The following is a 12,774-nucleotide window of genomic DNA, read 5'->3' on the forward strand; positions in this document are numbered from 1 at the left end:
ACCTCCCTGTCCTTCTCACCATAACGTCTGCAAACCGCCCCCCTCCAGCTCCGCAACCTGCACCCCCTCCCAAGGTCGTCCATGACTATCGCCGTGCCAACTGGGCTGCCTACCGGGACTCCATCTCCACCCAGGTCGAAAGCCACCCTCTTACCTATCGCCATCCTGACGACATCATCCGCGCCTCGTCCTTCCTTCAGACGGTAATTACTGACGCCGTGGAGGCCCATGTTCCTACTAAAACCATCCACCCACACCGTCCCACTCTCCCTCCGCGGGCTGTCCTCCTCCTCCGTGAATCCCGCCGCCTCTATCGCTCCTTCCTCCGCACTCGTGACAGGGATACACTCCAACGCCACCGGCAAATACAGCGACACGTACGGAACCTTATTACAGCAACGAAACGCCGGGACTGGCGCCAGACCTGCACACGACTCAATGCCACCCTCCCTATCAACTCCTCCAAGTACTGGTCTGCCTTCCATCGTCTTACTGGTTCCCTTTCCGCTCCCCACTACCCCCTTCTCCATAACGATCGCCCCCTTCCAGACAACCTCAGTAAGGCCAACCACTTCGCTTCCCACCTTTCCGAGGTCTTCTCCATCCCCGATGATCCCCACTTTGATTATTCTCTTTTCCCCACCGTCATGGAACGTGCTGATACCTCAGTCGCTCCACTTGCTCCTAGTCTCCAGTACTTGGGGCAGTTGCCCCCCTCGGACATCAACACTCCCATCACAGCACAAGACATTAAACTTCTCCTCCAGTCCAAACGCAACACGGCCCCTGGTCATGACTGTGTCACCTACCGTCACCTTCGAGAAAGCCCCTATTCCTTCCTAACTGTCCTCGCCCATCTCTATAATGTCATCCTCTCTACTGGCTTCTACCCTGACCTGTGGAAGACCTCCCGCGTCCTCCTCTTCCTCAAACCAAACAAACCCCCTTCTGCCGCCTCTTCCTATCGTCCCATCTGCCTCACCTCCGTCTTCAGTAAGGTCCTTGAATCCATCCTCTCCCACCGTATCCATCGGCACCTTGCTCAACACCACCTCCTCCCCCTTACCCAGTGTGGCTTCCGACCCTCCTTCTCTGCTGATGACCAACTCCTCAACCTTGTTCACCTTCTGTCCCTCCAGCTCAACTCCCGTCGCTCCGCCATTTTTGTTTCCCTTGACCTCCAAAATGCCTATGACCGTGTATGGCATCCCGGTCTCCTTTTTAAACTCCAAACCTACGCCCTGCCTATCAATTTTGTCCGTCTGGTCGCTTCCTTCCTCTCGCACCGTCCTTCCTATGTCGCCCTCCACAACACCAACTCCCGTATCTTTTATCCCACGGCTGGCGTCCCCCAGGGTTCTGTCCTCTCCCCTCTCCTTTATCTCTTGTATACAGCTGATATGCCCAAGCCACCCCCACCAGTTCACCTTCTCCAATATGCTGATGACACCGCCTTCCTGGCTCTCTATCCTACCCTTCAAAGGTCTCAACGTACCCTCCAAACCCACCTTAACCAGTTCACCACTTGGTGTAACCAGTGGCTCCTCCGTCTCAACCCCTCCAAAACCCAGGCAATCATCATAGGCCGTACCACTCGCTCCTTTCGCCTCCAAGATTTCTACCTCACCCTTTATGGTCGTCCTATCCAACTCACCCCCACCCTGAAATACCTTGGCCTCACCCTTGACCGACACCTCACCTGGACCCCTCATCTCCTGACCATCCAGCAGAAAGCCCATTCCCGCCTCCGCCTGCTGAAACTCCTGTCCGGCCGGACATGGGGATTGCATCCTTCTACCATCCTCCACACCTACAAATCCCTCATCCGTCCTATCCTCTGTTATGCCAGCGTCGCCTGGATCTCCGCCCCCACCCGCTTTTACAAGGCTCTCCAAATCCTTGAACGCCATGCGCTCCGCCTTGCCTTCCGTATCCGCCTTCCTTCCCCCACTCGGCTCCTGTATGAACTGATCCCCTTCCCCCACCTCCTCTTGTTCCTCCAACATCTCCGCATCCTTTACATTGTTCGCAGGGTTGATCCCCCCCACCCTCTGGTTTCCTCCTTCCTCTCCACCCCCCGCCCGTTGCCGCGCCTCTATCGCTGTATCCCTCCCTCTCTCCACCTCCACACCCTCCATCTCCTTCATCAGGGCAATTTCCAACGCCTCCCCCTCCCGGATGACGAACTTCGCCGTGACATATACCCTTCCTTCCAACTATAACCCGGCCTTGTTCCCCCCCCCCTCCCCAGGGCCCCCTTCTCCTCTTTCCTCCTTCTCCCAGAGCGGATTTTCCTCCATCCCCCCCTCCCCTGAGACCCTGCACCCCATACTTGCCTCTCTCCTTCCCACATCCCTCCCTACCTGGCCCTCTTCCGAGCGCCCCCCATTTCCCCTCCCCCATCTCTTCCCCTCCCTCCCTTCTTCAGGTCTCCCTCATCTCCTTGAACCTGGCAGATCCTCTGTATTGATCAACATCAGTGTGCCACGTCAGTGTTGTGTTTCGTGCTTTTCTCGTGTGCGTCAAGAGGTGTGATTTTAATTGTGTGCTGCCTTGAGGTTCGCCGTCAGTGCTACGCTGTGTGCTATGCCAGCCGTCAACACCTTTATGCTCCAGTCATACTGTGCCTTGTGTTTCTTTTAATCGTCGCAGTGTGTGGCTTTTTGTGTGTGCTACATTTAAACAGTTTTTTTATCTCCATTTTACAGTCACCCCGTTTTTTGTATATTGCCTTCCATGATGTTCTCCCTTTTTATATCTATGTTCGCCTTCTTCTCTCCTTTGCTGTTTTTAAATGTCTTCTATTGTTTTGTTCTATGTCTTTCGGCTGAAGAGCAGCGCATATGCTGCTGCCAGCCCGCCCCGATAGGGGAATTGAAATACAATAAAGAAAAAAAAAAAAAAAAAAAAAAAAAAAAATTCGTGGGTACATTCGAGGGTTGGATTCCCTCTCTTCTTCCTCGAAGAGTTTCACTACCTGGGCTACTCTCAGGGTGCGCCTTCGACGTGGAAGATCCCTGCCGTGTCGTCTGCTTGCCGCCGCCGCCGCCGCCGCCGCTTGGTCGCCGCCTTCCGGTCCTCGCCGCCGCCGTCACCGCCTGCTGGGGCTCGCCGCCCCCGCCTGGTCGCCGCCTGCCGGTGCTCGCCGCCGCCGCCGCCGCCGCCGCCGCCTGCTGATCGCCGCCGACGCCGCCGCCGCCGTCGCCGCCTGCCGGGGCTCGCCGCCGCCGCTGCCATCCGGTGCCGCCTGGTCGCCGCCATCGCCACCGTCCTGACCCTGGTCTATGGCCGTCTTCGTCTCCATCCGTCTTCGTCTTTGTCTGTCCCCAGTTTCTGTCCTCTCCTCTTCATTCTGTTCGTTCTTGTTTCTCTCTCCCGTCATGTCCGCCCCCACCACCACTGTAACTACTACCATCACCGCCATTGTCTATACCTCCCCTTCCGCCGCCTCCACCATTATAACTTGGTGTGCCCAGTCCCACCCCCCTCCTTCCATTCCACCTCTCCTCACTCTCCCTTCACCCTCTATCTTTGTCGCCCCCTCTCCCGCTTCTTCCTCCCGCTCCTCTCGTTCTGATCCCTTGCCCCCACTCCCCCAGCCTGTCACTGCAGCTCCAGCTCGGGTGGTGGCCCGTCGGGCCACTGCCCACGCCCAGCTCTCCCCGTCACCTTCGCCATCACCGCCGCCACTGCCACCGTCATCGTCGCCGTCGCCTTCGCCTTCACCGTCACCGTCACCATCTCCGGCGCCGACTCCGGCCCCGGGACCTGCCCCTCCCCGCCACATTCCCGTTGTTCCCATCCCCCACACCTCCTCCACCGCCGTCAAGCACCCCGGTGGCACTCCTGCTTCCTCTGTTTCCAAAAAGGCTGTGCCTCGTCCTCCTTCCCCCACCCCTGATGCCATGGAAGTCTCCCCACCTGTCCCTGCCCCCTCATCCTCCTCCTCTCACCCTTCCTCCTACCGCTACCTCCTCTCCCGTACTGATCCCTCTCTCCTTGAAGCCCGAAACCTCACCCTCTTCCTTCGCCAGCATTGTCCTGGTGCCCCCATCTCCCTCCTCACTCCTCGCCGAGATTCGGTCCTCATCTCCTCCCCCAGCCCAACCCTCCACACCTACCTCCTTTCCCGCATCCCTGTCACCCGCTTTGGCCCTCATGCCTCTCACACCCCTGCTCCTTCACCACCTCCCTCCCGCCAACCCCAACCTCCGCGTCGCCCGCCAACTCTCACCGCCGTGATCACTCGGCTTAGTCCAGTGATCACGGAGGAGGAGGTGTTGGCGGAGCTCCAGGCGCATCCCTATTTGGAGGTGCGTGCGGTTCGCCGCATACATAACGCTGCCGGCCCCACCCGCCTTATGCGGGTTTTTTCTGAGCACGCCCCCTCCATTGACCGTCTCCTGAAGGAGGGTGCCCTCCTTTTTAACCAGCGATACAAGGTCGACCCCTCCCATTCCCCTCCTCAATCCCTGCGCTGCCAGAGGTGTCTACACTATAACGCGCACCCCACAGCTGAGTGCCGCGAGGCCCCCACCTGCCCGCATTGTCGGCAAGCGCACTTCCTCAGGCAGTGCCCCAACCTCCAATCCCCTCCTTCCTGCAATACCTGCAATCTCCCCCATCCCACCTACTCCCAAAAGTGTAAAGCCCGACCCCCTCCAACCACTCCTGAACTCACCGTCCCTGTCCGTCCCCTGGACGCCCCCACTCCTCCTGGCAATTCCCTTCGTCCCCCCCCCACCGCTGAGGACATCATCAGGTTCCTTACCATCGTCCTCCAGAATGTTCATCCCTTTCAGCGCCCTCACACCCTCCAGCAGATCTCCCTTGCTGCCCGTTCCATCTTCCAACTCAAGATGTACGCCACCTACTCCAACAACCAGGCCCATTTCACCTTCTCCCACCTCGACACCCTCGTCTAAATCCCTATCATGGCGCGACAGCAACGTATCCTTTTCAACAACATCCGCTCCCTACCCGCCAACAGGAACCTCTTCCTGCACACCCTTGCCACCCACCGCGTGGATGCCTTCCTCCTTAATGAAACCTTCCTCCAACCCCACCACACCATTCACACTTCGCCCTACCTCCTCCACCGCTCCGATAATCCCCTCCCGATTGCGCGTGGCGGAGTTGCAAATTGGTCACCACCGCCAGATCCCCGTTCGGCTCCAACCTCTCCTTCCTGACCCCACCGAACACCTGATCCTTAGTCTCTTCTTCCCCGGCCTTACCGTTCCCTGCGCCACCATCTATGTCCGCCCCAACGCTCCTATTCCCTTCGACTTCCTCTCCCACGTCGATCGTACCTTTTCCTCCTACGTGATCGCCGCCGACCTCAACATCCATAGTCGTTCCGCTGCCCAGTTACGGCGATGGCATCGGTTCCTCTCCACCCTTCAAGGTGACCTCGTCCACATCCCCCGGCATACCCGTCCTGAATCCAACTCCACTCCTGATGTTATCCTCTCCTCCCCCAACCTCCTTGGCCGCATAACGGTGGATGTCCTGGAGCCTATTGGTAGCGACCATCTCCCTGTCCTCCTCACCGTTTCAGACGGTCGTCGCCCTCGCCCCGACCCTCGTACTGACCCTCCCTCTAAGTATGTCCACGACTATTCCCGAGCCGACTGGAATGCCTACCGGGATACCCTTTCCACCCAGGTCGATGGCCACCCTCTCACCTACCACCACCCTGACGATGTCACCCATGCCGCCTCCCTTCTCCAGCAGACCTTGTCTGAGGCCGTGGAGGCCCACGTTCCTACTGTCGCCATCCACCCCCACCGTCCTACCTTACCCCCACAGGCCGTTCTCCTCCTCCGTGAATCCCGTCGTCTCTACCGTGCCTTCCTCCACACGCGTGACCCGGACACACTACGACGCCACCGGCAACTCCAGCGACACGTTCGTAATTTGCTCGCGGCTAAGAAACGCCGGGACTGGCGACAGACATTCACCCTTTTAAATACCACCCTACCAATCAACTCGTCCAAGTTCTGGTCGGCCTTCCGTCGCCTTACCGGAACTAAACCCTCCCCCTACTACCCTCTTCTCCACGATGATCACCCCTTCCCTGACACCCTTAGTATGCCAATCACTTTGCCTCCTACCTCTCCGATATTTTCTCCATCCCCGACGATCCCCAGTTCGATTACTCCCTCTTCCTGGATATCCGCGATCGAACTGACACCTCTGTCCCTCCCCTCGCTCCTGGTTTCCAGTACTTGGACAACATTACACACACGGAACTCAATGCCCCTATCACTACACAGGATCTCATTGATACACTCCGCACAAAACGCAACACCGCTCCCGGTCACGATCGTGCCACCTACCGTCACCTTCGTGAAGCTCCTGTCTCTTTCCTCTCCACCCTGGCCAGGATCTACAATGTCGTCCTGTCCACCGGTTACTACCCCGACCTGTGGAAAACCTCCCGTATCCTCATGTTCCTTAAACCTGGCAAACCGCCGTCCGCCGTCTCCTCCTACCGTCCCATCAGCCTTACCTCGGTCTTCAGCAAGGTCCTAGAATCTATCCTCACCCGCCGCATCCACCAGCATCTCCGCCAGCACCGCCTCCTTCCCGTCACCCAGTGTGGCTTTCGGCCATCCTTCTCTTCCGACGATCTTCTCCTTCACCTCACTCATCTCCTTTCCAAACAGCTTAATTCCTGTCGCTCCGCCATCTTCCTCTCACTTGACCTCGAACGCGCTTATGACCGCGTCTGGCATTCCGGTCTCCTCTTCAAGCTCCAAACCTTTGCCCTTCCCATTAACTACGTCCATCTGATCGGCTCCTTTCTCTCCCGCCGTCCTTCCTATGTCACCATCCATAACATCGATTCCTACACCTTTTTCCCATCCGCCAGTGTGCCCCAAGGCTCCGTCCTCTCCCCCCTTCTGTACCTTTTGTACACGGCGGACATGCCGCCGCCGTCGCCCCCCATCCACCTCCTCCAGTTTGCCGATGACACCACCTTCCTCGCCCTTGCCCCCACCCTGCAACGCTCCCAACGCCTTCTCCAATCCCATCTTGACCGGTTCACCGCTTGGTGCAACCAGTGGTTGCTCAAGGTCAATCCCTCCAAAACCCAGGCGATCATTGTAGGCAAAACCACCCCTTCCTTCCGCCTCCTTGATTTCTATCTCACCATCTATGGCCGTCCTATCGCCCTCACTCCCTTCCTCAAGTACCTTGGCGTCACCCTCGACCGTCGCCTCTCCTGGACTACCCATCTCCAGACAATCCAAGCCAAGGCACGTTCCCAACTCCGTCTCCTCAAGCTCCTTTCCGGCCGCACGTGGGGGCTGGACCCCTCCACAATCCTCCACACCTATAAATCCCTCATCCGCCCTATCCTTTGTTCCGCCCATCCAGCCTGGATCTCCGCCCCCCCTACCTTCTATAAATCCCTCCAAATCCTTGAACGCCATGCTCTCCGCCTTGCCTATCGCATCCGTCTCCCCTCCCCCATGCGGATCCTGTATGATCTCATCCCCTTCCCCCACCTCCTCCTTTTCCTTGAAAGGATACATATCCTGTACACCTCCCGTAAACTTGATCCTCCTCACCCGCTCGTGTCCCCGATCCTCTCCCACCCCCGCCCGCTGCCGCGCCTGTCTTCCCACGTCCCACCCGGTCTCCATCTCTCCACCCTCCTTACCCTCTCCCAAGGTGGCTTCCGCCAGCTCCCTCTCCCTGATGATGTCCTCGTCCCCTCCATCTACCCCTCCTATCAACTTTGACCCTGCCCCGCCCCCCTCTCCCGGTGTCCTTTCCTTTCGGCGCCCTCCCTCCCTTCTCTTCCCTTCCCTTCTCTTCCCTTTTCCCCTGTCCCCTCCCTCCACCCCTCTTCCCCCGGGCTTCCTTTCCCCATTCTTCCCTCCCCCCTTTTCTCCCCTGCCCGTGGCATCTCTGCTCTCCCATCTCGCTCTCCCACTCCCCTTCCTCCTCCTCCTCCTCTATTGGCAGGTCCCCGGACTCGCACACGCTCAGTGGATATTCGCGCGCCGGAGATCACCGCCGTCAGTATATCGTGTGTGCTGTCATGTTTAGTGTTCAGTGTTTCACCGTCACACTCCATCGTTCACCAGTGCCGTCGTCTTCTTCAGTGTTTGTGCATCGTGTCAACCGTTCGTCGTGTGGATTGTCATCGAGTGTGAACGGCTTCTTGTGTTTTTATGTTCATGTGTCTACTGTTTTTTCCCGCCGATTTTTTACATGCTGTCTCTTCTCTGTTTATCTCATTGTACTCTCTTCGGCTGAAGAGCGGCGTATTGTGCTGCTGCCAGCCTACCTGATTGTTCAGGTGTCAAAATAACAATAAAGTAAAAAAAAAAAAATTCGTGGGTATGCAAAATGTACGTGATTTTCCTCCTCCCTGCCTGCAGTTAATCTGCGGGTATTCCAACATAAACTTGCTCCTTCCCCCTCCCAATCCCACCCTTCACAATTAACAACCAAAGCAAAGTAAATACAAGGGCCACAGAGTGGTCATTGGTCTTAATGATATGGATGCTGTGGGTTTAGAGCTTTCCCAGCGTGCTGATTGTTCCATAAATATACGGGAGAACTGCTGGATATTAGTAACGTCCTGTCACGACATTTCGGCGCATTAGTGGGGCAAGACTTCTCAGTAACAAATTCGTAAGATCGCTGAATGCATAAAGATATCGTACTAATAGGTGAAGAACGTATAAAATCGTACTTCAACCAATTTAGTTAATCAAAGAGCGTATTTTCTTCATTCTTTCGGTACGACCACATTTCTTCTACATTTGCTTATGTTACACGCTACTTACAAGGGAACCTCCCCACCGCACCCCCGTCAGATTTAGTTATAAGTTGGCACAATAGATAGGCCTTGAAAAATTGAACACAGATCAATCGAGAAAACATGAAGAAGCTATCTGGAACTATGAAACAAATAAGCAAAGTATACAAACTGAGTAGTGTATGCACAAGATAGGCAACATCAAGGACAATATATCCTCAGGAGCGCCGTGGTCCCCTCGTTAGCGTGGACAGCTGCGGAACGAGAGGTCCTTGGTTCTAGTCTTCCCTTGAGTGGAAGGTTTAATTCCTTTATTTTTGCATAGTCATGATCTGTCCGTTCATTGACGTCCCTGTTCACTGTAGTAAGTTTAGTGTGTGTTTTGCGGCTGCACTGCAAAACAGTGCCATTAGTAGACGAAAGGACATGCCTCTCCAATGTGAACCGAAAACATTATATCGCAGGGTCATAGCTCAACCGATTCCTCCACAGGGAAACACGTGTGATATATTCTATACGACACTGGTGACGGCATGTGCGTCACATGACAGGAATATGTTGTCAACACACCTATCTTGTACACTTGGCGAATGGGTAAGAAGATTCTTCTACCTTGCCCGATTTATGTTTTCTTGTGGATGTGATAATCACTCCCAAAAAGCTGATAACATTGGACAGATGGGCGGACAGATAATAATTGTCTGAAAACAAAATATTAAACATTTCAGTCGTGGGAAGACTTTAACTAAGGACTTCTCATTCCACAGCTGCTCACGCTAACCACGGGACCACGTCTCTCCTAGGCTCAAAATCTCCTTGATGTTGCCTATCTTGCACATGGACTACTCAGTTTGTATATTTTGCTTATTTTTTTCATAGTTCTGCACTACTTCTTCCTGTTTTCTCGATTGATCGGTGTTCAGTTTGTCAAGGCCTATCCACTGTGCCAACTTACCACTAAATCTGAGGGGGGTGCGATGGGAAGGTTCCCTTGTTAGAAACAAACCAGTTCAAAATAAACGGGTGGTTATTCAAAGACGGGATGGGACATATATTCCGCATACGCCGGGATTCCCACTAAAACCACTCTGATTTCAAAGACCCAGGAAGAAAAAGCCACAGTAGATGTGACAATAAAAAGTGAACTACATTGTAGAGCATCTCAAAGAATTTAACATCAATACACCTCTACATGTTAACCATTTGCAGCACGAAGAATATCGAGTCTACATTCAATTTCTCGCCAAGTTCTTTGTAAAATTTCCTCTGTTATTTTTGCAATCGCATTAGTGAATGTCGCAACGTAGGAATATCATCCACTTTCGTCGCATGCACGCAGTCCTTCACAAATCACCACACGAAGAAATCAAGCGGCGTGACGTCGGGTGAACGTGGTGGCTAGGCAATGGATCTGATCCAACGACTGGGAAATTTCCTAAACATGCGAACAGCCGTTGGCCAATGCGGCGGAGCTCCATCTTGAAATACGATGTTGGGTTGCAAGTCTTGTACCTGAGGGTACACAACTGCTCCAACATGTCCAGATACACTGACCCATTCACTGTTTGTTCCGCAAAGAAGAACGGTCCAACAATCCTGCCATGCATTAGCCAGCACCAGACGGTTAGTTTAGGGCTATCACGAACATGTTCAATGACAACGTGCGGATTTTGCGAACCCCAAATCTGAACATTATGCCTATTAACGCTTCCCGATAAATGTAAGGTTGTCTCACCTGAGAATAAACATCGTTCCAGGAAGCTGACATCTATACCAATACGCAGCAGCAATTTGTTGTCGGCGTGGTTTGTCGTTCGTCGTCAGATGTTGCAGACTTTGCACTCTGTAAGCACACAGACGAACACGCTGGTGAACTACACGATGCAACGTTGATCGAGGTACATCAAGTTGCCTTCATGCTTGACGAATTGACTTACGTGGGCATCTGAGAAACGTTCGTCTGATGTACACCACTGTCTCTTCTGAAACTCCATAACGTGCACCGCCAGAATGTTTCAGAACACTTCCTGTTAGAAATTTCCTATACTATTCCTTGTTTTCAAATCAGGTGTATCACGTTCATACACTAAACGATAATCTAATAATCGGCGATTTTGTTTCTGCAATCCACGCTACTGCTTGCACGTGCTGCTGTGGAGTCGCCATTTTCACTTCATACGACCATGCTGCACTTGGCACTTGTGACGTGGCAATATAAATTTTTTGAGATGCTCTACAATGTGGTGCATTTTTCATTGTATCTACTGTGCTTTTCTCCCCTGGGTCCTTGGAATCAGGGAGGTTTGAGTGGGACACCCTGTATTTTGACTGGACATCGTCTGGTCAACCTACACTATGTCTTTCTCCTTACTGTCCAGATTTAGCTTCCTCGGATTTTCATTTATTTGGTCCTCTCAAGGAGGCATTACGGGGATAAAAATTCAGCATTAACAAAGATGGTCAAAGTATCTGTGGGGAAAATGGCTCAGCAGTAAGACAAATAGTGCCTTGAATCACGTGTCAATATTTTTAACACTCTGCAGTCTCCAATATCCTGCTCACAAACCATTAGAACCATTCTCAGACGGTCTGTATTATTCCGCAGTACTCAAAATTGGGAACCATTTGAAGACAAGGACTGAGTAAGACATGGCACAAACAGGTTAAGGGGACCACACAGAGGTTCATTTCGAAAAAAAAATATCGATTTTCGATTTTCATCGTATTTCGAAAGATTAAGATTTTATTTAAGTACTCTTAAAAGGATTTTGCTGAAAAAAGGATTTTGGTATGTACTCAGGCTTTATAGTGTTTTAAGGATTGTCCGTTCAAGTTCATATGAGAACGTAGCATTTTATTTCCAAAGTGTAATAAATCTTTGTTTTCAAACAGCAGGGTGATCGCATTACAAAACTGAATTTTTTATTTGTCCATCAAGTGGGCTTTTGGTGGATATGACACACCACCAACAGCATGTTGTCCACGAGAGTGGGTGGGGGGAACGGAAGAGGACAAGTTGTTCTTCTATTGGTATGTACTCAGGCTTTATAGTGTTTTCAAAATTGTTCATTCAAGTTCATGTAAGAACGTGGCATTTTATTTCCAAAGCGTAGGAAATCTTTGTTTTGTCACAGCAGTGTGATCACATTACAAGGCTCCAATTTTTATTTACCCATCAAGTGGGCTTTTGGTGGACATGACACACTGCCAGCAGCATGTTGTCCACGAGAGGGGGGGATGGGGGGGGAGCGGAAGAAAACAAGTTGTTAAGTTGTCCTTCTATTGGTATGTACTCAGGCTTTATAGTGTTTTAAAGATTTTTCGTTCAAGTTAATATAAGAAAGTAGCATTTTATTTCCAAAGTGTAGTAAATCTTTGTTTTCTCACAGTTGGACGATCGCATTACAAGGCTGCGATTTTTATTTGCCCATCAAGTGGGCTTTTGGTGGAAATGACACACCACCAGCAGCGTTCTCTACATGAGGAGGAGGGGGGGGGGGGGGAAGGGGAAGAGGACAAGTTGCTCTTCTATTGGTATGTACGTACCCTTTATAGTGTTTCAAAGATTGTTCGTTCAAGTTCATATAAGAACGTAGCATTTTATTTCCAAAGTGTAGTAAATCTTTGTTTTCTTACAGCAGGGTGTTCGCATTACAACGCTGCGATTTTTATTTGCCCACCAACTGTGCTTCTAGTGTAAATGACGCGCCACCAGCAGCATGATGTACACGAGGGGGGGGGGAGGGGGGGAAGGGGGGGGAGGGGAAGAGGACTAGTTGTTCTTCTATTGGAATGTACTCAGGCTTTATAGTGTTTTAAAGATTGTTCGTACAAGTTCATATAAGAACGTAGCATGTTATTACCAAAGTGTAGTAAAACTTTGTTTTCTCACAGCAGGGTGTTCGCATTACAAGTCTGCAATTTTTATTTGTCCATCAAATCAGGTTGTGGAAAGGGGCTAAGATCCATTACTGTTATATATACAAGAACAC

The sequence above is a fragment of the Schistocerca serialis genome, unplaced genomic scaffold (genome assembly GCF_023864345.2).
Source record: "Schistocerca serialis cubense isolate TAMUIC-IGC-003099 unplaced genomic scaffold, iqSchSeri2.2 HiC_scaffold_1393, whole genome shotgun sequence".
In the NCBI taxonomy this organism is placed as follows: Eukaryota; Metazoa; Arthropoda; class Insecta; order Orthoptera; family Acrididae; genus Schistocerca; species Schistocerca serialis.